Source organism: Protopterus annectens, chromosome 8.part0, assembly GCF_019279795.1.
Source record: "Protopterus annectens isolate FY-2018-M chromosome 8.part0, PAN1.0, whole genome shotgun sequence".
NCBI lineage: Eukaryota > Metazoa > Chordata > Ceratodontiformes > Protopteridae > Protopterus > Protopterus annectens.
Window position 1 is genome coordinate 438,408,493 of NC_056741.1, and position 23,409 is coordinate 438,431,901.

Here is a 23,409-nt window from a genome sequence, read left to right on the forward strand (position 1 = left end):
AAACATCTGTTAAACAAAGCAATGCAGTCTCACAATGAAAATAGACTTAGCATTAAAACTCTGCCCTTGAAACTCACATTCATTGAAACAGCGGTGAAATCCACATTCAAAGAAAATACATTTGGGTAGTATAAAGGTTAACTTTGGGCTGTTTTCAAATGATAGGCCCCTTGCACACAAAGCACACAAAAGCATACATGTGTTGTGTGATACACCTTCCTGATTGTATTAAATTATATGCCTTGTATAATACAGTACAGTTGTTAGAGGGTGTTTTAAATGTATTGTTTTGAACATTTTTCCAGTAAACAATGAAAGAAATGCATGCACTAATAATGACAAAACTGCCCAATTAAGAACATTTCCATCATAAAAAGTCTACTCAGACTTATACAATACACCAGTATCAGTAAATAAGCACAATCTCTGCAGAAGTAAGTCATCTAAATAATTCCACATTAAAGAGATCTGTAACTAATGAAGAGGTTGCTGCTAGCAAACAACTTCCCCTGAGGAATAAATTGCCTATATTACATTAAAAAAATGATAAGCTAGTAATATTGCAAGAGGAAATGAATGGCAAAGTGATAACAGGTTCATAGTTAGTATCTTCACCAAAGAGAACATTCTCCGTACAGCAGCATCCACCCCTTGTGGGAGTAGAATCCACAGCCTTCTGCATCAAAAGCGAGTACACAACCTGTTGTGCTATTAACAATGCAAGCCAACTCAGCATAAGCAGCTCTAAACTTTTCTTCCCCTGCAGTTCTCAGCTCCTTGTAAAATCTATTCAATACTCAACTGTATCTCAACTTCACAGCACAAGAAATCTGGAAAAAGCCAACGTTTATTGGGGGGAGAGGACAAAAGCCCAAAAAACAGGGACGCAAACATTGCTTGATAATCTTGGAAAGTTGGTAGAATAAAATGCTGTATTACCACCATACATTTAATGGCACCGTCTTGAACTTGGGTCGCTGTGCAAACCAGTCAGAGCAACATACCACTATGCCAGATCAGCTGCTTTGTGAAAGAGAGGAAGACTGAAACTTAAATGGCTATCCTTTAGTGAATTCAGTTCTCACCATAGCTGTCAATCTCTTAGCACAAAACACCTGGACAAACCCCGTAATGGGGGAATAAAGCCCTCAAACATATTCAGTGAATTCAGTTCTTGCCATGACTCTCAAACTTGTCACAAAAAACCTGGACAAAGCCAATAATGGGAGAATACAGTCCCAAAAATAGGGACAAATTTCAAATATTCATCTTATAAACTTAGAAAATTGCTAGAATAAAAGGTTTTGTGTTACTATGTACTTTCTGAAGAATATGAAGTCTGAAATTCAAATGCCTGTCAGTTTTATTTATTTAACATTTGTTAACCAGGGAAGTCTGATGGAACAAAAAACAATTTTCAGCAGAGGCCCAGGGAGAAATACTGCAGACACATGTCTTTGTAACATGGGAGGACACTGGAGCAAACCCACACAAACACAGGGAGGAGATGCAGACTCCACACAGAAGGCACCCCAGCCAAGAATCAAACTAGAAAATCTCTAGCTGTGAAGCAACAATGCTACCGTTGCACTATCAAAGCAAACCCACACAAACAAAGGGAGGGCATGCAGAGTCCACATAGAAGGCACTGTAGCCAAGAATCAAACCTGAGAGCTTGCGGCTGTAAGGCAACAATGCTACCACTGCACCATCAACTATCTAAGAATTTAAGTATTCAGAATACCACAGATGTTATGAGGAACAGAACAGAACAAAATATGAGACTATTTTCAAACATAAAAAATGTGCTGAAAAAGTTAATTCCTTTTGATATCAGAAACAAATGCAGTATAAAGGCAATAGCAGAATGTCTATTTCTGTTAGTTATAATTTAGTGAGAGTTTACATTGCTGTTATTAACACTGCACTGGGCAGATCAAGGACATCAAACAGTTATTTGTGCAAAACGCCAAAATCAGATTCACAATTGCTTTCTGGGGAAAATATTCAGTTTTCTTTAGAAGAAATAAATTAAACACACATACCTGCATGCACCACGCACACAAATGCATGTGTAGTTTTTCTTGCCAGGATGGTATCTATCACTTCTTTTTTAATGCACTCTATAATGATACTTTGATTAGTTACTCAGATTGAAAAGAACCAGTAAATCCACAGTAGAAGAATATTACAAATGATTATATTGAATGCATTTTTCATCAGACGTGGAAATATATGCAATCCGATGCAAACAAATATCTTATACTTCACCTGAGCAAATTTGTAATTTATAGCCTGATTTTTTCATAAACTATGGTGCGTTTGCAAAAGATTTTTAAATGCTAACATATGTACTCCAATTACTATTACATATACATGTTTGTGTAATAGAATAATAATTACCCTGCTAAAAGGAGCAGTCCATATTTCTTAAGTATAAGTACCCTGCAATGGCACATATGTAAAACAAACCTCAGAAGCTACACAGCTTGCTTGAGTTTGCACAGGATGCATTTGTTACTAATTACATGTTTGCACATGTGCAATAGTACACACACACACACACACACACACACACACACACACACACACACACACACACACACACACACACACACACACACACACACACACACTTGTTGTACCTGCCAGTGATCCTGTTCAATTCCTTGTACCTGAAGTCTCGCCAGAACAATCCATAAATGAAGTCAATGGTCCATGCAGCAGAATCCCATTAAGTAATTCATCCATAAGTAAATGAAGTCAACGGTCCCTGCAGTGAAGTCTCACCAAGTAAATAGCCAATCCCTAAAATCAACTGCAGCAGAATCCTGCGAGAGTACGTCCTTGCCTGCGGACGTTGCAGTCTGATCCCCTTCCAGTCTATGCAGTTTCAACTGCATAGACTTCTGGGATATTTCAAGTGAAAAATGTTGATATTTCAATCCAGACTGCTGGTGAGACAGTCTGGATTCTGTGTGCATGCTCCAGACTGCCTCAACAGCAGTCTGAGTATCGGGGAAATGTGTGAGTGCGCATGCCCAATGTCCGGGACTCACATTTTATTTTTTGTTGTTAGTTATTTCTTTTATTTCATTTAGTTATTTTCTGTTTTTGTTTTAATTTTATTTTATTTATTTGTTTTATAGCTGGGAGGGCCGCAGTCCTGCAGACCAATAGCACGAGCTGCTTCTGTTAAAAGCTGTACAGTCTGAAGCAAGTATACTTACTCCAGTGCTTTCTTAGGTGCTCCAATCATCTCCTGGGGAGCTGCCTATTAACTTTAATTTATTTTTGCAGTTATAGAGATAGAAAGAGCACTGTGCAATATTTGTAGGTGGAATGCAGTGGCAGATTATATGTGTAGCTACAATAAATTATACAGTGTGGAGGTGGTGACTGCATTTAACTTCATCCGGCTGTCTCTGAAGGAGATCAGCTTTGCAGAACCTCATGTCACTGCAGTGGTGATGGCACTACTCCCCCCTGCATGAGATGCCACTGGCATGGGCTGTTCCAGGCTTCAGTCTTTTACCAAGGGCCTTTAAGCCATCCTGCAGGAACCTCTGGATTTAATCCGTATGGAGGAGGTGCAAATATATTTTGGATTCCTCACACTACCCTTGCACTTTAAAAGCAACACTAGCCTCCCCCTTCTTCTTTTCCAGCCATGGCTTTTCAGTTTGAAGAATCTCAATGAAGAATGGCAGAAAACTGGCACCCATATCAGGTCTTTCATGTCCTATCTACCAGACAATAATGAGCATCAACGAATATCTCATTTGTTTACTGTGTGAAACATGGTAGTCCATTATCTATTTATATGCTTTTAAGAAATCAGACAATACAGTAATTTCATTTACAGATGGCTATATGTGGAATTACGAATGTCTTACAAGAGGTGTGTAGTGAACAGAGCAGACACAGTGCTGCCCACAGGTGTGCACACATTATAAATAAGATCTGAGTGCAATAGTTAGCAGGTGTGCTTATTGCGTAAATTCAGTGATTCAAAAACAGTAACATATTGAGTGCTAATTAGTATAATCCTTGTGCCCAGCCAGGCGAATCTGCACAATTAAAGTGTGATGGCAGAGACCCACATCACTCTGTGGAACAAAATGGTAAAGCACAGAGTATGGAACCTGCCAAAGGTAAATTTCAGAAGATTCCTTCAGAAAAAAAATATCTTCTTGTACAAGCTAAGTGCTACTTCTTACAAGTCCATTAATTTACAGTACAGCTGCTTTTAACTGCTATTCAACATATCGACATAAAATGCGTGTTTGTCAGTACTTTGTGTATTGGACAAGGTTGGTACTTCTATGTGTATTGTGAAGGTTAGTACTAAGGTCACTACTGGGAAAGGTGTGTATGAGGAGTGTTGGCATAACAGTTAAGGTATTTACCTCACAGACACAAGGTAGAAGGCTTAATTCTCACCTTTGGAAGAGAAATAGGCTAGACTTAAGATGTCATACAAGGGCAGCTAGCCAAATACTTATCTCTGAACATATGAAAGAGAGATTACTAGAATGCAGCAACTGCTGTGCTACAATACTGTAAAGCTTAACAGAAGACACACCCATGAACACATATTCCGAGTACAGTTAAAAAACATGCATTTATTGTGTATGATACCAATTTCATTAAATATATTTGAGTGTTTTAACATTTCACATATCTCTGTATCAAAAGCATTTTGGACACTGAGGGGAATAGTCAAGTCACCTTTGTCATTTGCAGTGGTATTGGTTTGTTTTGTTGGGGATGTACTCAGTAAACCTATGTGCTTGACATTAATTAAAGTGTGTGGATACAGATATATATAACTATCAAGCACACAGCATGCTCTATGATGAAGGAGGACATTGGTGGCGTTAAGATTTTTCAGTGACATGCAGGTGCAAGGCAGCTAATTCCTCTGTTTTCCATACCAACAGAGCAATGCTTAAATAAAAGGACAAGCTGGGACATCTACATGCAAGCCCAGGTTCTCAGATGCAGAGAATGAGGTGACGCTAGGTCTTCTGTTATCATGGGTGACGGATATTTGCACTGCATGCAGCTGACCAGACATACTGGAAATGTGTTGAAATGGTAATGTGACAAACATTAATGTGGTTGGTGTGCACAACCATGGTTATGAAATAGCAAGACATGGGCCCAATGATATTAAATGTGGTGCCCAACAAGGAGCACTACTCCTAGAAATAGAAGGTAGGGGAACAGGTGTGTGGGCATAGCGTATACCACTTCTCACAGAGACAAAAGAGTTCCTAGCCTCTGTCAAAAGGAGAGGCACCTCTACAAAATCCCACAGCATGGTGCCAAGTGTTTCTGTGGAGCTGGACAGGTCCTAGATACAATCTACTGTGGATGCCCCAGGCATGTAGGTTTGTTTCTGTGTATCAAAACTAGTAAGTCCTCCACACCCCTTAGTCACTGTCAGACTTATTAAAGCTGTCTGACTTATGGTACACAGCTACATTGGAGTTCAAAATTCAAAGCCACCTGTGGTTCTGAATCACTCAATTTGTACAAGGTATGCACCTAAAGTATTACCTTTTATCATGCTTATATTTTGCAAATGTCAGTTGCATGTATACTTCTGGTCTTTGGCCTTTGACTGGATACTGGATATAGTGTGCTGTGGTGTACTCACAGATGGTTCTTTATTTGGAAACAGCACTGCAGAACTGATCCCACCTGATGCTGGAGGATCTGCAGCCTCTGATAATGATGGTATGGATAAACTTTCACTGTCAGGGAGTACAAAGTGTGTGTTGGACAAAGGGAATGTGACCATTGCATCTCCAGCAGAGACCATGGACACAGCCTCTTTGCCTGTAGATACTTAGGTAACCCACTCCTTACAGGGAGGACAGATAAATGGGGATACTATTGATCAGTGAAGTGCACAGACCCTTAGTATACAGATGTCAGAATCTTCCCCTAGCACTCCTGGGTAGAGAGGTCCACACAAGAGAGTGGAAGTTAATGATGCTAGCTAGAAACATGGCTGCCAGCCTTCCTTAAGGTTCTGTTGTTACAATGCAGAGTATGTGCAGGGCCATCAAAGAGACTTAGCCTAGTACCAACACAGCAATGGCTGATGTATTGAGGGTGACACAGGGTGTGCATAGACTCAGTCACACATTGGAATGTGCAATGTCTTCTCTGGCTCACCTGCCAGAGGTGAGGTGCCATTCACTTAGCTGATCATTTGCTACATCCACAGATAGTAGTCATTGTGGTCATGTACAACCAAGATCCCACTCCAAAGTAAATTAAAGTTTAAGTACCAGTCACCACACTCCAGCAACAGTAAAGCAATCCTTTATTTTCAAGTTCCACACATAAATAGTACTGAAAAGTACTTTAAAACACGAAGACAGGCAAATAAGTAATTCTCGTATGTTGTGTTAAACGCTTTTCATCCGGATTTTATCCAGACTTCTTCAGACAATCAGAATACATTCAAATAACAGCTTAAATACCCTTGTCATGTAGTGTAGACCTATCAGGTCTTTTCTATTGTAACACTACAAGTTTAAAGGTATATTTCCATACCGATCATTTGAGCGTAACCTAAAATTAGTGTTATCTTTATTAAAATACTGCACTGGGTATCGACCTTGAACCACATACTTGTTTCACTGAGTGCATTATTTGTCATCTAGTACTGTAGTCTATTTTTATTTATATTGTACTATGCACGTTCAGTTAAATCATATGTTTATTTTGTAATACTATGTTATGCAGTTTGTGTTATACTAAGGTCGATCCTACTAATCTAAATATACTCTATAGGTCTAAGCAGGTTTTGACTCGGCAACCGGTCTACCTCTCCTATAATTAATATCAAGTGTAAGTGGATACATAAATAAAATACCCTATATCTTAAATAACTTAAATAAATAAATAGTATATAGCAACAAAACATCTACTGTTTGTCAATGTTAATACATATTTACTGTACATACATAAAAAGTGTTGAAAAGTATTCAGTATGATAAAAAACGTACTGCCAGTTCTTAAAAGTCGTTCAGTAATCCTTCAAATTCTTATAAAATTTTCTAAAATTTAAATTAATAATGTTTTGAAAAATAGTGTCTGTTAATAATGTCTTTAACTGGTGTTCTTTAAATGCATCCCTCAGCATCTGTGAAACAGTATTTGTATGTGTGTGTATAGCCTTGTTACTAACTCTAACTAAAAGTTGAACCTAGATGACAGACCTAAAAGTTGTCATTTTCACCTGAATAAACTCTTGAGTTTCAATATACATGAAATGGAGTATGTTTCCTTAAGTCATGGTTCACTACAGGCATCTAGTCGTAGTTGCTAGTTAAGCTCACTTCATTCTAGTAACAGTTTAATCAAATTGTCATCTGTGTGTTTATTGTTCACTTCATGGGTTATGTGGGAAATAACTTTAAACTTGAAACTATTGTCAATATTAAGGTCACAATGTCTAGCTAGAGCATTCTCTGTTTTTTTCTTTTTAATAGCACATATATGCTCATAAATCCTGTCCCTCAATCGACGACCGGTTTTACTGATGTAGAATGCTGGACATTGTTGATATTGCGCTAAATACACAACTGATCTGGTGTTACAATTGTATTTATCTCTAATATAAAAGTTCTCCATTCTAATGACAAAACATTTTTCACTGTCTATATATCTACAGTACTTACATGTGCCACATCTATGTGTACCCGCATTGTTCCTGTTTGGTTTATAAGGTGTTTCTAGTAAATATTTCAAATTGAAACCATGCCTAAAAGTAATAATGGGAAACTCACCTATTTTGTTAAACAAATCTTTGTCTATTGACAGGTAGTACCAATATTTTCTTACTGTTCTTTGAATATCTAAGGCTACTGGACTATATGTTAAGATGAATGAAAGGGAAAAACTTTTACTAGTGTCTATGGGTTGATCTAAACCTTCTGTAGTCCCCCTCACTTCTTGTACTATGTGTGCTTCTTCTACAGTTAAACTACTTGTTAGTATGACAATGTGGTTATCCAAAATGGGGTTGTACACTCCTGTACTTCTTTTCACCTTTACTTCGTGAAAAATATTTGATAAAAACCCATTAGGGTACCCTCTGTGTGTGAACATCTCATGTAGTATCCTACATTCTTCACTAAAATCCTTTTCCATGCTTGTCATTCTAGCTGCACGTACCAGTTGCCCCTTTACAACTGATTTTTTTCTGGTGTAGGGGATGCGAACTGGAAAAGTGCAGAAATGAGTTCGAATAGGAACTTTTCGTGTAAATGTTTGCAGTGTATCTGCTTTCCTGTTTATTTTTACACTGTTCCACATCTAAGAAGCGGACCTTGTGTTCTTGATAGTTTTTAGTGAACTTCAAAAAGGTCCCTGTTGTGTTGAAGAATTCCACTAAGCTGTCAGCTGTGGAACTGTCCCCATTAATTATAAGAAAAATGTCATCCAGGAACCTTGTGTAAAAAACTATTATTTCCTTCCATTGACTTGTAAATACAAAGTTAGTTTCCCAGTATGCCATCACTAAATTGGAGAAGCTTGCCCCACATGGGGACCCCATAGTTACTCCAATTTTTTGAAGGAACAATCTGTTGTTAAATGAAATGTAATTATTTTTCAAAATAATATCCAAAAGTTGTTCTGTCAATCTGAGGTCATTGTCAGTCTCCCCTTTGTTCTTCCTAAATTCAGTAACCCATTCTATGCCTAGATCTTGAGGTATGGATGAATATAAGTCACATACATCAACTGTAAGAAAGTTTCGTTCTTCTCTAAATACCAGTGTGTTTATTTGTTCCAAAAAGGACCAAGAGTCTTTACAAATCTGTTTTTCTTTACTCACATATCTCAAGTATTGTCCACAACTTTTGCACAAGGGTATGTAATGGACTGTCTTGCGTCCACTAGTGCTCTTAAAGGTGGGTCAATTAGTCCTTTGTGGATTTTAGGTATACCAAATACTTGTGGTAATTTAGGAGATAACATAGTTAAGTAGTGGCTTAGATGTACATCTATTACCCATCAATAAATAGGTCACTAATGCACATTCTGATACTATTGCATGCTGTGTTTAATTGGTTTATACTAACTTCCTCATAGGTTTCCTTTTCTAAAACTGAAACCATTTTCCTGTTATAGTGTTCTTTATACATAAGTACTAGCCCTCCTCCTTTGTCTGGTTTCATAAACCTGATAGGAAGGCTATAAAAGGGTGTTAACAGTTGTTTCTCTTCTTTAGTTATGTTTTCATATTTTACGTGTTTTTTGTTATTTAATAAAATTTGCCTGAACTCATGTTCACATAAATACTCAAACATACTAATGGTAGGGTCACGTGATGGATTCAAAGTACTGGCAACTCTAAGCTTGTTGTTACCATAGGAAGAATTCCCCATCGGTATCGTCAGGTTCAACTTACGTATGAACAATTTAAAGTCAATTAGTAATTCTGCAAGGTTACACTTGTTTGTTGGGACAAAAGTTAACCCTTTTGAAAACAGTTCAAGTAATAATTTGTCAATGTACCATTCAGTATAGTTATAAATCTTAAAATCACCATCAGCATTAAGTACCACGTTACATAATGGAAAGTCAGTTGTTCTTGCTACAGTTATCAACTCTTCTTGTTGCTGTGAGTGTTGTATATCTTCTTGAGGGGAAAATGTCAATTGGTGTTCCAATTGTTCCCCCTCCCCACTCTGTAGTTTTTTTTGTTGTTGCTGTTGTTGTTGCTAATGGTGTTGGCTATGGTATTGGGGAGGGGTTGGACCTTGATAAGTATGGCCCCTACTACTGTCTGCATTCTGTATGTCAATAAAATCAACACTTGCATTGATATAATCTTCACTGTTGTTCCCATTCTCAACATAATTTGGGTCAAAACCCAAATTATGGGCTGTTTGTTGGTCCAGTCTAAAGGTATGTCCCTGTACAGATGGTTGTTCCCCTCTATTCCAAGTTACAGCATTCTGTGAACTTGGGGGTTTGGACATGCAGTACCTTCTGCATAGGCTTTTACATCTCTTTGCAGTTTCTTTACTTTAATGTTTTTCAATTTGTCAAGTTGTTGGGCTATACTCATGAAAGTATGGGTATAGTCATATTGATATCTGTTAAAAAACATATTTGCCTTAATGTCTTTTTCCAAGGTTAAGGTTTCTGAATCCATCTTGTTGACCATGATTTGATAGTGTTTGGACATACACTTTAAAAGGTCCAAACCTTGATTGTTAAAGAGTTCTACCAACTCCTTATGAAAGTCAGACCCTTCAATCAGGTCTGTAGAGTATGAACAGTATCTTAGCCCCTTTGGTACTATTTTTTCTTTTATGAATTTATTGAAATAGTTAAGCTCTAATTGTAATTTCTTAATCTTTAAAAGTTTACTGTCAAATAGTTTCGACTTTTCAGTTATGGTACTGTTCCCCTGGTTTAGCGAATCAATATTATTACTTGCCTGTGAGTTTTCCAAGTTTAGTTCATCGCTCAACCAGTTAGTGATGTCTTGTGGTACCATCATTGGTAATTATTGTTGGGTTGCTGTTTGTCCTGCTAGGTTCACCAGTTACAGTTCTTTCCTGTTGGTTGCTGGTAAACTGCTGGGTAATTCCTGTTGTTTGCATTTGCTGGGTAGAAGACGCTGAGGAAGTTACATCCACTCCAGAAAAACTGGAGTTTAGCCTGGTTACCGAATCGACTCTTGCTGTGAGACATTCCAAATGCTCATTCATTAATTCCAATAGTTGAGTTAAATTACCTTTCTCCACCTCGTCACTGTGTACGGAGGTGTCCATTGTTATAGTGTAGTTGTCGGTGCTTGTCAAGAAACCACAAATGAGAACCAGAAAGCCAAATGCAAACAAAGTAAATTAAAGTTTAAGCACCAGTCACCGCGCTCCAGCAACAGTAAAACAATCCTTTATTTTCAAGTTCCACACATAAATAGTACTGAAAAGTACTTTAAAACATGCAGACAGGCAAATAAGTAATTTTTGTATGTTGTGTTAAGCGCTTTTCATCCGGATTTTATCCAGACTTCTTCAGACAATCAGAATACATTCAAATAACAGCTTAAATACCCTCGTCATGTAGTGTAGACCTATCAGGTCTTTTTTATTGTAACACTACAAGTTTAAAGGTATATTTCCATACCGCTCATTTGAGCGTAACCTAAAATTAGTGTTATCTTTATTAAAATACTAAACTGGGTATCAACCTTGATCCACATACTTGTTTCACTAAGTGCATTATTTGTCATCTAGTACTGTAGTCTATTTTTATTTATATTGTACTATGCATGTTCAGTTAAATCATATGTTTATTTTGTCATTTAAACTTGTAGTGTTACAATAGAAAAGACCTGATAGGTCTACACTACACCACATGAGGAGGGTATTTAAGCTGTTATTTGAATGTATTCTGATTGTCTGAAGAAGTCTGGATAAAATTTGGATGAAAAGCGCTGGGGCAACTGGTACATGCAGCTAGAATGACAAGCATGGAAAAGGATTTTAGTGAAAAATGTAGGATACTACATGAGATGTTCACACACAGAGGGTACCCTAATGGGTTTTTATCAAATATTTTTCATGAAGTAAAGGTGAAAAGAAGTACAGGAGTGTACAAACCTATTTTGGATAACCACATTGTCATACTAACAAGTAGTTTAACTGTAGAAGAAGCACACATAGTACAAGAAGTGAGGGGGACTAAAAAAGGTTTAGATCAACCCATAGACACTAGTAAAAGTTTTTCCCTTTCATTCATCTTAACATATAGTCCAGTAGCCTTAGATATTCAAAGAACAGTAAGGAAATATTGGTACTACCTGTCAATAGACAAAGATTTGTTTAACAAAATAGGTAAGTTTCCCATTATTACTTTTAGGCATGGTTTCAGTTTGAAATATTTACTAGAAACACCTTATAAACCAAACAGGAACAATGCGGGTACACATAGATGTGGCACATGTAAGTACTGTAGATATATAGACAGTAAAAAATGTTTTGTCATTAGAAAGGAGAACTTTTATATTAGAGATAAATACAATTGTAACACCAGATCAGTTGTGTATTTAGCCCAATGTCAACAATGTCCAGCATTCTACGTCGGTAAAACCGATCGTCGACTGAGGGACAGGATTTATGAGCATATATATGCTATTAAAAAGAAAAAAAACAGACAGTGCTCTAGCTAGACATTGTGACCTTAATACTGACCATAGTTTCAAGTTTAAAGTTATTTCCCACATAACCCAAGAAGTGAACAGCAAACACAAAGATGACAGTTTGATTAAACAGTTACTAGAAAGAAGTGAGCTTAACTGGCAACTATGACTTTATGCCTGTAGCCAACCAGGACCTAACGAAACATACTCATGTATATTGAAACTCAGGAGTTTATCCAGGTGAAAATGATAACTTTTAGGTCTGTCGTCTAGGTTCACCTTTTAGTTAGAGTTAGTAACAAGGCTATACACACAAACACACAAATACTGTTTCACAGACGCTAAGGGATGCATTTAAAGAACACCAGTTAAAGACATTAATAACAGACATTATTTTCAAAACATTATTAAAAACATGTTTTTTAAAATAAAACACATAAAAATTTTATAACAATTTTAAAGAATGTTATATTTAAATTTTAGAATTTTTTATAAGAATTTGAAGGATTACTCAATGACTTTTAAGAACTGGTAGTACGTTTTTTATCATACTGAATACTTTTCAACACTTTTTATGTATGCACAGTAAATATGTATTAACACTGACAAACAGTAGATGTTTTGTTGCTGTATACTATTTATTTATTTAAGTTATTTAAGATATAGGGTATTTTATTTATGTATCCACTTACACTTGATATTAATTATAGGGGAGTTAGACTGGTTGCCGAGTCAAAACCTGTTTAGACGTATAGAGTAAATTTAGGTTAGTAGTATCGACCTTAGTATAACACAAACTTCATAACATAGTATTACAAAATAAACATATGATTTAACTGAACGTGCATAGTACAATATAAATGAAAATAGACTACAGTACTAGATGACAAATAATACACTCAGTGAAACGAGTATGTGGTTCAAGGTCGATACCCAGTTTAGTATTTTTAACACTAATTTTAGGTTACGCTCAAATGAGCAGTATGGAAATCCACCTTTAAACTTGTAGTGTTACAATAGAAAAGACCTGATAGGTCTACACTACATGACAAGGGTATTTAAGCTGTTATTTGAATGTATTCTGATTGTCTGAAGAAGTCTGGATAAAATCCGGATGAAAAGCACTTAACACAACATACAAGAATTACTTATTTGCCTGTCTTCATCTTTTAAAGTACTTTTCAGTACTATTTATGTGTGGAACTTGAAAATAAAGGATCATTTTACTGTTGCTGGAGCTTGGTGACTGGTGCTTAAACTTTAATTTACTTTGTTTGCCTATGGCTTTCTGGTTCTCGTTCGAAGATCCCAGTCCAGCTGTGCTAGCTCTTCCATAGTGACATCTGTTGCAGAGATGTTTACTCCTAGGAGGTGGTATCCACATGGTCATGGCCATCACCAAAATAGCATGTCTCATAACAGACATCAATGAAGGTCATGCAACATACCAGTGTCTAGCAACAGTCATGGTATATCCATTGCAATTTCTGGTAGAGCCAGCTGTTATGGACAGGGGCATGCACAGAATGCTGAACCATCTGCCATGTATGCCTTGGTCCATTAGACCAAGCCGCAGTGCTCCGACTACTACTGTGGCTGTGTCCCTACAAATCCACACTCACATCACCACAACCCAAGTACATGACATTGCCCCACTGACACAGGCCCTTCCCCCAAGTATTACCTTAAGAGTCCCCTCTCCCCTTACTGACATTTCCCAGAAGAACACATTTTACTTTCATACTGCTTAGCACTCACATACCTCCCTGTGAAAAACATCCGCTCCTTTGATCCATTCACCACGTGAGTAAATGATGATAACTGTGTCCAGTCCTTTTTATGCTGTTACTTTGGTTTTCTATGTCTGATGCACAGCATGGTCAGCCTACTCATCTGAGTCAATCTCCACTACCTGGTGTGCTGGGCACTGATGCACCTGCAGTTGCCCATACTACTGTAACTACTTCCTAAGCATTCTATTTTATAACACTATACACACTGACACTATTTTGCACATGTGCCATAGTCATACTGCAGGACAACACCAGATGAAGCTAGACAGCAAAAGCATGTCTTTAACAGCCCAAACACAGGCTCAGTAATGTTTCTTGTTTGTGACTGGGGATGGGTATACCCTTGGTCTGTCTAGTTTTGTGGATTACTTATAGGTGTCATGAACCAGGATTCCAGGCCATATCCAGCATCACCAACAAGATGCTCCCATGGAAATTCACCCCCTGCAGACTGTTAGTACAGGTCAACGTTGTTCCATGCATGCTTGGATAGCCTGTACACACATTGTAGATGATATCCAGTGCATTACAGATCAACTGGCAGTAGATGGAGTGATACATTTTATGTACCTTCATCCCAATTTACCAGATGTGGCCTTTTTTTCAAAGTTGGTACAGTCTTTGGTATGGTCCCACAGTACATAAGGGAAATGTGCTACATCACAGATTTCCTGTGTGGCATTAAATCTCTCATCTGTGATATGTGGGAACAATATATGCTACCCCATATGCTGAAGCATGACATTGAGAAAGTGATGGAGGATTCTTGAGGCAGCTGCTTAAGAAACTCCTATGTGTCTTCAATAAGTCTCTGAGAGGTCTATGTAACTAATATACATAAAGCCACACATACCTCAGTATCCAGAGAGACGGATACTCCATAACTTTCTCTGTGCTGAAGAAAAAGCTGGCATATGGTGGTCAATGTTGGTGTCCTGGACTCCATGAAATGTTAAGTGTGGTGGGATGACCCGGTGCATCCAGGGACGAAACTGCACACCACCGGGCATGGCACCAGCAGTAATATGACCCTTTTACTAATGCTGTGGCATCCCCTCACATTACTTAGCAATTTCCTCATTCTGAGCATGAGCACCTAAGCAGGATTCAAATATACATTGTGCAGCATTTATACATTTCTGAATGACTCTGCCATGTTATATTGTCGTAGTTACATTTTAATAATGTTGCTCATTACCATGATATTATATGGCCATTGGCATATACCATGCTTAAAACTATGCTGCTTGGCCTGGCCATGTCATGGATCTTGTTTTTCTGAGTCACACACCCCCTGTGCATGGCTGCTCATGGCACAAATTTGCTTACCATGAAGAGTCAAAGCTTTCTGAGTCTGGCCTTGATGTATTCTTCTGAAAGATAAGTAGTGTATTTTAATGAAAATATCGAGCACCTTTTTCAACTGTGTACTATACCAAATAAAGTTATTGTAAAATCAATATTCTTTTTCTCTTTTTTTCACTCACAGCAGATATTCTTTGCATCGAGGTCCCCAGAAATGTATGCACAATTACATACAGACTGTCTTAAAAATAGCTAGGTGACTTTTTCGTGTCATATGTTGGAATGTCACATATCTTCCTTATTATGTAGTAAAATGTTAAGAGCACTCATATCTACAGCAAAATGTATGCTTTCAAAATTGGTGAATTTATTGAGCATATGCCTACCCTTTTGTGGTATTTTATACATATAGAGCCCTTTTTAAATAAACAAAAAATGATTACAAAGACACAGAAGTGATTTGCCAACTCTGTCAAATGCCAAATCCCTAAGGTTTGCACTTCATATATGCTAAAGTATTTTGCTCTTAACATTTATTTGTCTTGTGAGCTCTACCCATAAGTAGCCTACTCCCAAAGCAAACAGTATCAATGTGTGCAATGTAGGTTGGCTTAAGCAAAGAGCCCTGGGAAGTAAGACAACAAATACATGTTTAACAATAAGGGTGGGCTTAAACAATTGTTGGATAAGGATTTTCATTATAATTTCATGAACTTATAAAACTGCTATTTCATCACTGCCGGACTGTAACCAGGAACTTGCCTGTGTTTAGAATGTGTTTAAATGGTACATTCTGCATAGGACATAGGAGAACTTGGAAGTTCTATGAGCAGAGGTAATGGAAGATGCTTTATGTGTACCAAATGTCCTAGCTGTTGAAATAAGTGCACCTGTACAAGTTGTACCAGAATTCTGATTCAAAGATATTTTATTTCTTACCATGATGAACTCTTAATGTTACAAACAGTGCAGTATTAGACAGGACTGCAGATCCTGAGCTAGTAATGTGGAATACTAAAACATTTTGAAAGTAGACATTTTTACATTTCAGCCTAGTCTTTTAGGGCTGTCACATGATTATATTTGGCATTAATCTTTTCACGCATCATAATGCTTTGAAGATTGAACATTCAGCTCTGTTTTTTTGAGCCTGAGAACATTACATTTTGCATTCATTGTATCTTTCAGTCTCTGCTAGTATTTTACATAATTCTGGTTCTTTTGCTGATGTATATTTCTGACATTTTGACAGTTAATTGTATAAATAATAAGTGAAGAATAAATGTTGCTGTTCACGTCTACGTGTAAACGCTTAAAAATAAATATGTATCCATGGATCTCCAAAGAAAGTAGAAGGCACTGAATTACTGTAATGGAAATTTTCATATGAAAATTATCTCAATGCACTTTGAAAGAAAAAGGAGACTGTGTCTATACAAAATATAGAAATGTCAAGATATTTCTGGCAGACTTTCATATTATCAACAGCTACACAAAACTTGGCACAGCTATATGCATGGACTTAATAGGAGGCATAATTCAAAACAGGCATATGATAAAGTCTCCTAGTCTACTAAAATTGCTGTCATACCTTCTATAATGCTTGTGCCCCCACAAAGACCAAGCAAGCAATCAATAGTGGAGACTTTTAATTTAGGATGGTAGGATGACCTGGAATTTTAGTGTCTTTCTAGTATTTACATGGATAATTCAAAGATGGAGTGGAGTTTTGATTGCAAAACTACAGCCTATAAGCTATTGTCTCAGTCCCTTTCAATAAACACACCCCACCAAATGACATTTGATGACCTTTATTAAACTTCCAGAAACATACTTTATTGAACAATATTTTAATTTATTAATCACAGCATGAACATACATATAACTATTTACTTGGGTAGCATATCCCCTCACCCTGTCAAATAGGCAGCGTCAATACCACTGGCCACTAACTTTTATTTATCAAGCAGCATCCCACCGCTCACTTTCATCTCCCAACTCATTGAATCAAACACCCAAGACAAGAGGTGGGACAAAAGTAGGAAAAGCCAGCCCATGTTCTCTGACTAAACACCAACTCCATAAAATAACTACACAAGCCTCAATGTTCCTAAAACAGGGAGGGAGGATGGGTAGCAAATTCATGCCAAAATTTTGTCCCTTACCTAGTTGAACTCATATAAAACCACTTAAATCCCTCATCACACCTACCGCACTTCCACTTCCTCCCCAATCCTCCTCCTTCCTAATTTAACCCTTCTATCCCCACCACATTAGCTAACTTCCTTCCATTACCATCCCAGCCCTAATATCCCCTCCTCCCCCTCCCCAAGCCTCAACTCCCATTATTATTGCTACATGACACTCAACACTGAAGATGTCCCTGAACAAACTGGTTTGTTCCAAACCTCATTTGTCCCAGTCCCCTTCAATAAACACAAAACACCAAATGACATTTGATGACCTTTATTAAATTTCCATAAACATACTTTATTCGATGACATTTCAGTTTATTAATCACAGCATGAACATACATACAACCATTTACTAGGGTAGTGTGTCCCTGCTCACCCTGTCAAATAAGCAGCGTCATCACTACCGCTCACTTACTTTTATGTATCAAGCAGCATCCCACCGCTCACTTTCATCCCCCAACTCATTGAATCAAACACCCTACACCTGAAGAGGAACAGAAGAGGGACAAGCCTGTCCCTATTCTCCATCAACCAACTTGACACCAGCTGCTTCCCCTCATTCACTCCAAAACCTTAACCAAACCTTCTAAAAGCAAGCCCAAATGTACATTAAACAGATCCAAACCAAATTCATTCAGGTATACTTCATTCTCTCTGAACCAAACTGGGTCACTGTCATCAAAATCCATATGTTCTACCATATAAATACCTAGAGCAGCCAGTTGCCTTGACAGCCTAAAAGTAACAAACCAATGAGCTCTCTAAAGCATTAAAACTGCCAGCATGTTTCCAAAATAACTGTTGTACTACTTCCAACTACACAATACAAAAACCTGAGGCCTCTGACACCATACCATATGACTCTCCACCCGAAACTACGTAAACCCAGTTCTGTGCCAGCTGGCCTAACTGCAGCCCTCTTCACCACCCAGTAAATATAAGAATGCCCCAGAATGACAATCTCCTTTCCTAAAAAGGAGAGAGATAGATAATTAAATTAAATACTAAGTAATCACCTTAACCAACTATCTAATATAAGAGAAAAAAGTGTTTGAAGATCAACTGCCCACCCTCTTAATAACTTCAGTTGATAGTCCATCTTTTGGTAAATCAGAGGCTCTTCCAATGTGAGAGGAATGAGTGGAAAACCTCTCCCCTGGAAAACCAATACAATGAAAAGCTCTCTTCATCACACATATGTACTAATTACTTATAAGAACCTTGCCCCTTATCGATGAAAAAACAAAGTCCTGACGACTCCCAGCATGAGACTGCAGCAATCTCTTAGCCTAACCTACTGACACAACCAATCATTCCTGTTTTTTCCCGGTACTATCTGCTTGCCCTTCCCCAACTGATCCATTTTAGATCTACACTGCACTGATGCAGAAAGTACTGTCACAGCCTGCCAAACTAGCAACCCTAACAACTCCACCACCCTAAAAGTTCCATGATACATCTATAAAGCCAACATCACTCATGCATGCATTTAGTGTAATGTGTGCAAATGTCAAGTTGGAAAAAACTCTTTTGATGGCTCATATTGAAGTTATAACTGATTTTGATAGTTCATATTGAAACTACTTGAAGCAAAGAGTGATACAAGGTCATTACAATTATTCAGGTGATGGCGTTATCAGTCAACTGTTTGATTCATCTATAAAGTACAGTGTGAAGGTGGCTATAATGTCATTCCAGTTATCCAGGTGATGGGGCTGTCAGTCAGGTGTGGCACTTAGCTATAATGGATGACATGAAGGTGGCTATAAGGAAAGATGGAGGTAGCTCAACCATTAATGGACAAAAAGCATCTTGGTGTAACAAAAAACACTGAGAACATTCAAAGCCTAGTAGAAACTTAGTAAGTGAGAACATTTCTATCAATCACCTAGGCAAGGCTCCAGACACAGCTTGTATTTTTGAGTGCTTTTGTTCATTAGTAGTAAAAACAAGAACTTCATCAGTTGGGATGACATACCTGTTTTGTGCTGTGTGCTCCACATACCCATGGTTCTATACCCAATTGGCTCCAACACTATTCCAACCTCAGCCACACTTCCATTGCAATCCCATCATTGAGAATATGCAAGTAATGATTTGTCATGCACCACTTCAGTATAGATGCTTTGGCAGTTACTCACAGCTTTTAGGGTTAGTGCTAGCCTACATTTCACAGCTCCATATGCCTAATAACACAAGTCATTTGTCATTAAAGTAGCATGCTTGTCAATAACATCTTTGTTCTTGGACTCATAATAGATATCACCCTATCTTAGTCACTTAAAATTGTAGCAAAGGTAATTCAAAGACCTTACTTATCAATAGTTGTTAACTCACTGTTCAGCTGAATTGTATATCCTGTTCTATGTAGGTGACCTGACATTCTGTCAGCATCTTTCTTGCCTTCAACATGATCATTCTAAAATCTTTAGCCAAATCAAAAATGAGCAACTACTGGTCAATAAAAAGAAAAGAAAAAAAACTAATGCTGTCAAAGTACAACATCCTGAGAAGTAGTCAAATAAACCATTTTGAAATACAATAAATACTACTTTCAATTCCTTTCACAGGCATAATGTTCCATTGAAATGTGTCCTTTCTGATAAAGAAAACGTCCTTAGGATTTGAAGAAATCACATAAACTGTCAACAAGCAAAAGCTGTGATGACCACTTATTTTTACAGATTCACCTCTTACAAACCCAAATATATAGTTACTTCCTCTAACAAACCAGATCATCCCCTATTTCTCTGTGGATCAAATCATAGTGATGGATAGACACTTTCACAAGTAAAATACACACAGCTTGCCTATCTCTTACACATTAAGAGAGACAGTTACTGAATACAACTCCTACTTTTAATGTATGGGGACAAAAATGTAAGAAATAATGGGTACAATAATGTAATTCTTCTTTTTGGCCTCGGGTACACACATTGTCCACCAATAAGCTATATTAGCTGACAGTAATAATTTAACTGTCCTTTACTTTCATACACAACCTGCCCCTCCAAATAAGATTTTCCATATACATCTGTAATGACTGATTGTTATGAAACTGAAATAATGGCAACAATAATATATTTCAAGTGTGTTGCTGAGGCACATACTTCCACCAACAAGCTATATGAATGACTGCTGAACTATAAATTTAAAATTGCCTTTTATTTTCACATGTAGCCTGCCCCCCCAAAAAAAAAAAATAAACAAGAAGAAGCTACTTTCTTTTTACACTGATGTCTGATTGTGAATAAATGGAAAGCTATAATAGCAGCCCCTCATAATATCTTTCACAGATAATACTGGTAATCACTAATCACTTAACAGTGATTATGTAACTGTCCTTTGCTTTCATCTTGTTGTATTTAGAAATGTATAGACTGCATATTGCCCCCGCCCCACAAAAAAAAAAAAAAGCTATGATGACAATAACTGCAACATTCATCTGCTATCAAAAGTTATCTTCGACCACAATCAAACTGAACTTTGGTTGGGAACTATTTTGTTAGATTTTAACTGCTGTATATAAGGAAATAGCCTTGACAAAAGATGAGAGCACTCAGTTTCTTCCTGCCTTTTTCCGCTCGTTCTGAATGCATCACAAGCTTCATTCATCCTTATATTAGAGCAAGGTGAATTTGCATCTTCCTTTCAATCCACATCTTCAGCAGGAACTAAGAAATGTCAAGGAAGTAGATCTGTCCATGCTTAAACAGTTCAGGGTAGCTACAGGAATGTAACATAATGAGTATGTAAACATCAGAACTTAATGTACTACTGCAGAACTTCATACTGTAAAAATGCAATGTTATTTAAAAAAAAATATATATATATATATATATATATATATATATATATATATATATATATATATATATATATATATATATATATATGCATATTTTACATTTTAGATAGCTATGCCTTCTTTAACCTGGTACCTGTGGCTGGGACAGCACCTGCTAAATCCTTCCTACTAATCTGGTTCATGACATATGTCTGTTTTCCTTATTGTGATATACAGATCTTCATTTATCAACTATTTATAGAAATGTTCCTACATTGTTCTCAAAGAATATGCACCATTCTGATATCTTTACTACTTCCTCCACTTCAGATTTCTATTCCTCTTGAAAGATGTAAATAATTCTCAGCTTCCATCAGCAGTTAGAAGCTAATGCGTCATTATGCAGGCAGCAAAGATATGTGCAGATCTGCAGTCCTGTTTGCAGACATGGTGGTGTACAATTACTTTAAGTTGGAGGTAAGGAAAATCAATGGGATGTAGATGTGCAAAAGCAAAGGAACAACAAAGAATGTGAAAATATACACATACATACCATAAATTATTTTAATCCATTGTCGGTTTATCTTCATTCTCATTTGGATATGATTGACAAATCACTTCTACCAACATATTTACTTGAAATTAACCGAATCAGACTCTGTCTAAGATGTACTGGTCATCAGCTGCTGATGCACAACTTAAACATGTGAGTCACAGCTGACAAAAATGCTTTTTTCTCCTTTTTTCCTACGTCTTGGTTGTATGTCTGTCACATAACAGTGACAATCATGCCTCATCGTCATGCTGAATGTTGCTGCCAAAAATGAAAGCAAGCTCTCCAATGTCACTATTTTATATTGTGTTTTCTTTGGAAGGAGGCTTTGCTTCAAACTACTCCCTTAAATTTATTTTTGTTATTAAATCTTCTGATAGGTGGCACAGTTGTGTAAGTAGTTAGCACTGCTACCTCACAGCGCGTAGTTCTACTGCTCAGTCCTAAGCTGGTGTGCATTCTGTGAAGATTCTTCATGTTTTCATCTGCTCATACCAGGTTCTGTAATCTCTTCCAAAATCTAAAGCCATGCTGTAGGTGATTTGGAAATCCCAGATCCTGCTGTGGAATGGAGCTATACCAATGGGTGAATTACTATCATCATCATCATCATCTCCCTTTTCACATTTTCTACATTATATCAGGGTGCCATTTCAACTGTCACCATATCTTTCCTATTCACTGACACTCTCCTAACTTCTTTGACACTTATGTCTGACTGGCACAGGTCTTCTCTTACACAATCCATCCACTTCTTTGCTGGATGCCATTGTTTCCTATTGCCTTCTTCCTGTCTGTCCCAAATCTTCTTCACTAGATTGTCTTCTGCTTTTCTGCACATCTGAACTACTGTAATCTGCTCTTTCTGACCTTTCTGCAATTGGAGTTACTTTCACATCTGTTCCTATATTCTCAGTTTTTCATCTGTCCCACAGTGTGCATCCAACCACCTGTCTCAGACACTTCATCAGTATCACCTCTATCTTCCTTGACTGCTCTGTCTTTATTTCCCAGGTTTCTATATCATGCAGTACTGGTTGCACCACTGTTTTGCACACCTTACTTTTCAGCTTCTTTGGTGTTCTATTGTCACACACTACCCCTGCCATTCTGTGCCAGTTGGCTGTAGCCCCTCTGTTTCTAGCTTTGGCCTCCTCATTCAGACTTTCCTTCTCCTCAATGACTCCACCCAAATACATTAAGCTGTTAACCTGTTCCATTATTTTCCATTCTGTCTCAGTTCTAATTTGCCCCATTTGCTGCTGTTACAACTGTCTTATCTGTACTTAGTTTCATCCCCTGTGCCTTCAGTTCTACATTCCATTCCCCTCTCCTTTGCTGAAGTTTTTTCTCAGTGTCTCCCTGTGAGACCAAACACTGTTTATACTTCAGACATTTTCTTGTACATAGCTTGCCTAATTCTATCAATGTTTCTGTGACTTCAAACCACCATAGGACTTCCCAAATCAGCCTTCTTGGAACACTGTAATATGTGTTCTCCAAGTACAGGAATGCCCAGATGGAATTTTTCCGCATTTCTAGCTTCTTCTCATGTATATGTTTCACTGCTAACATTGGGTCAGTTGTGC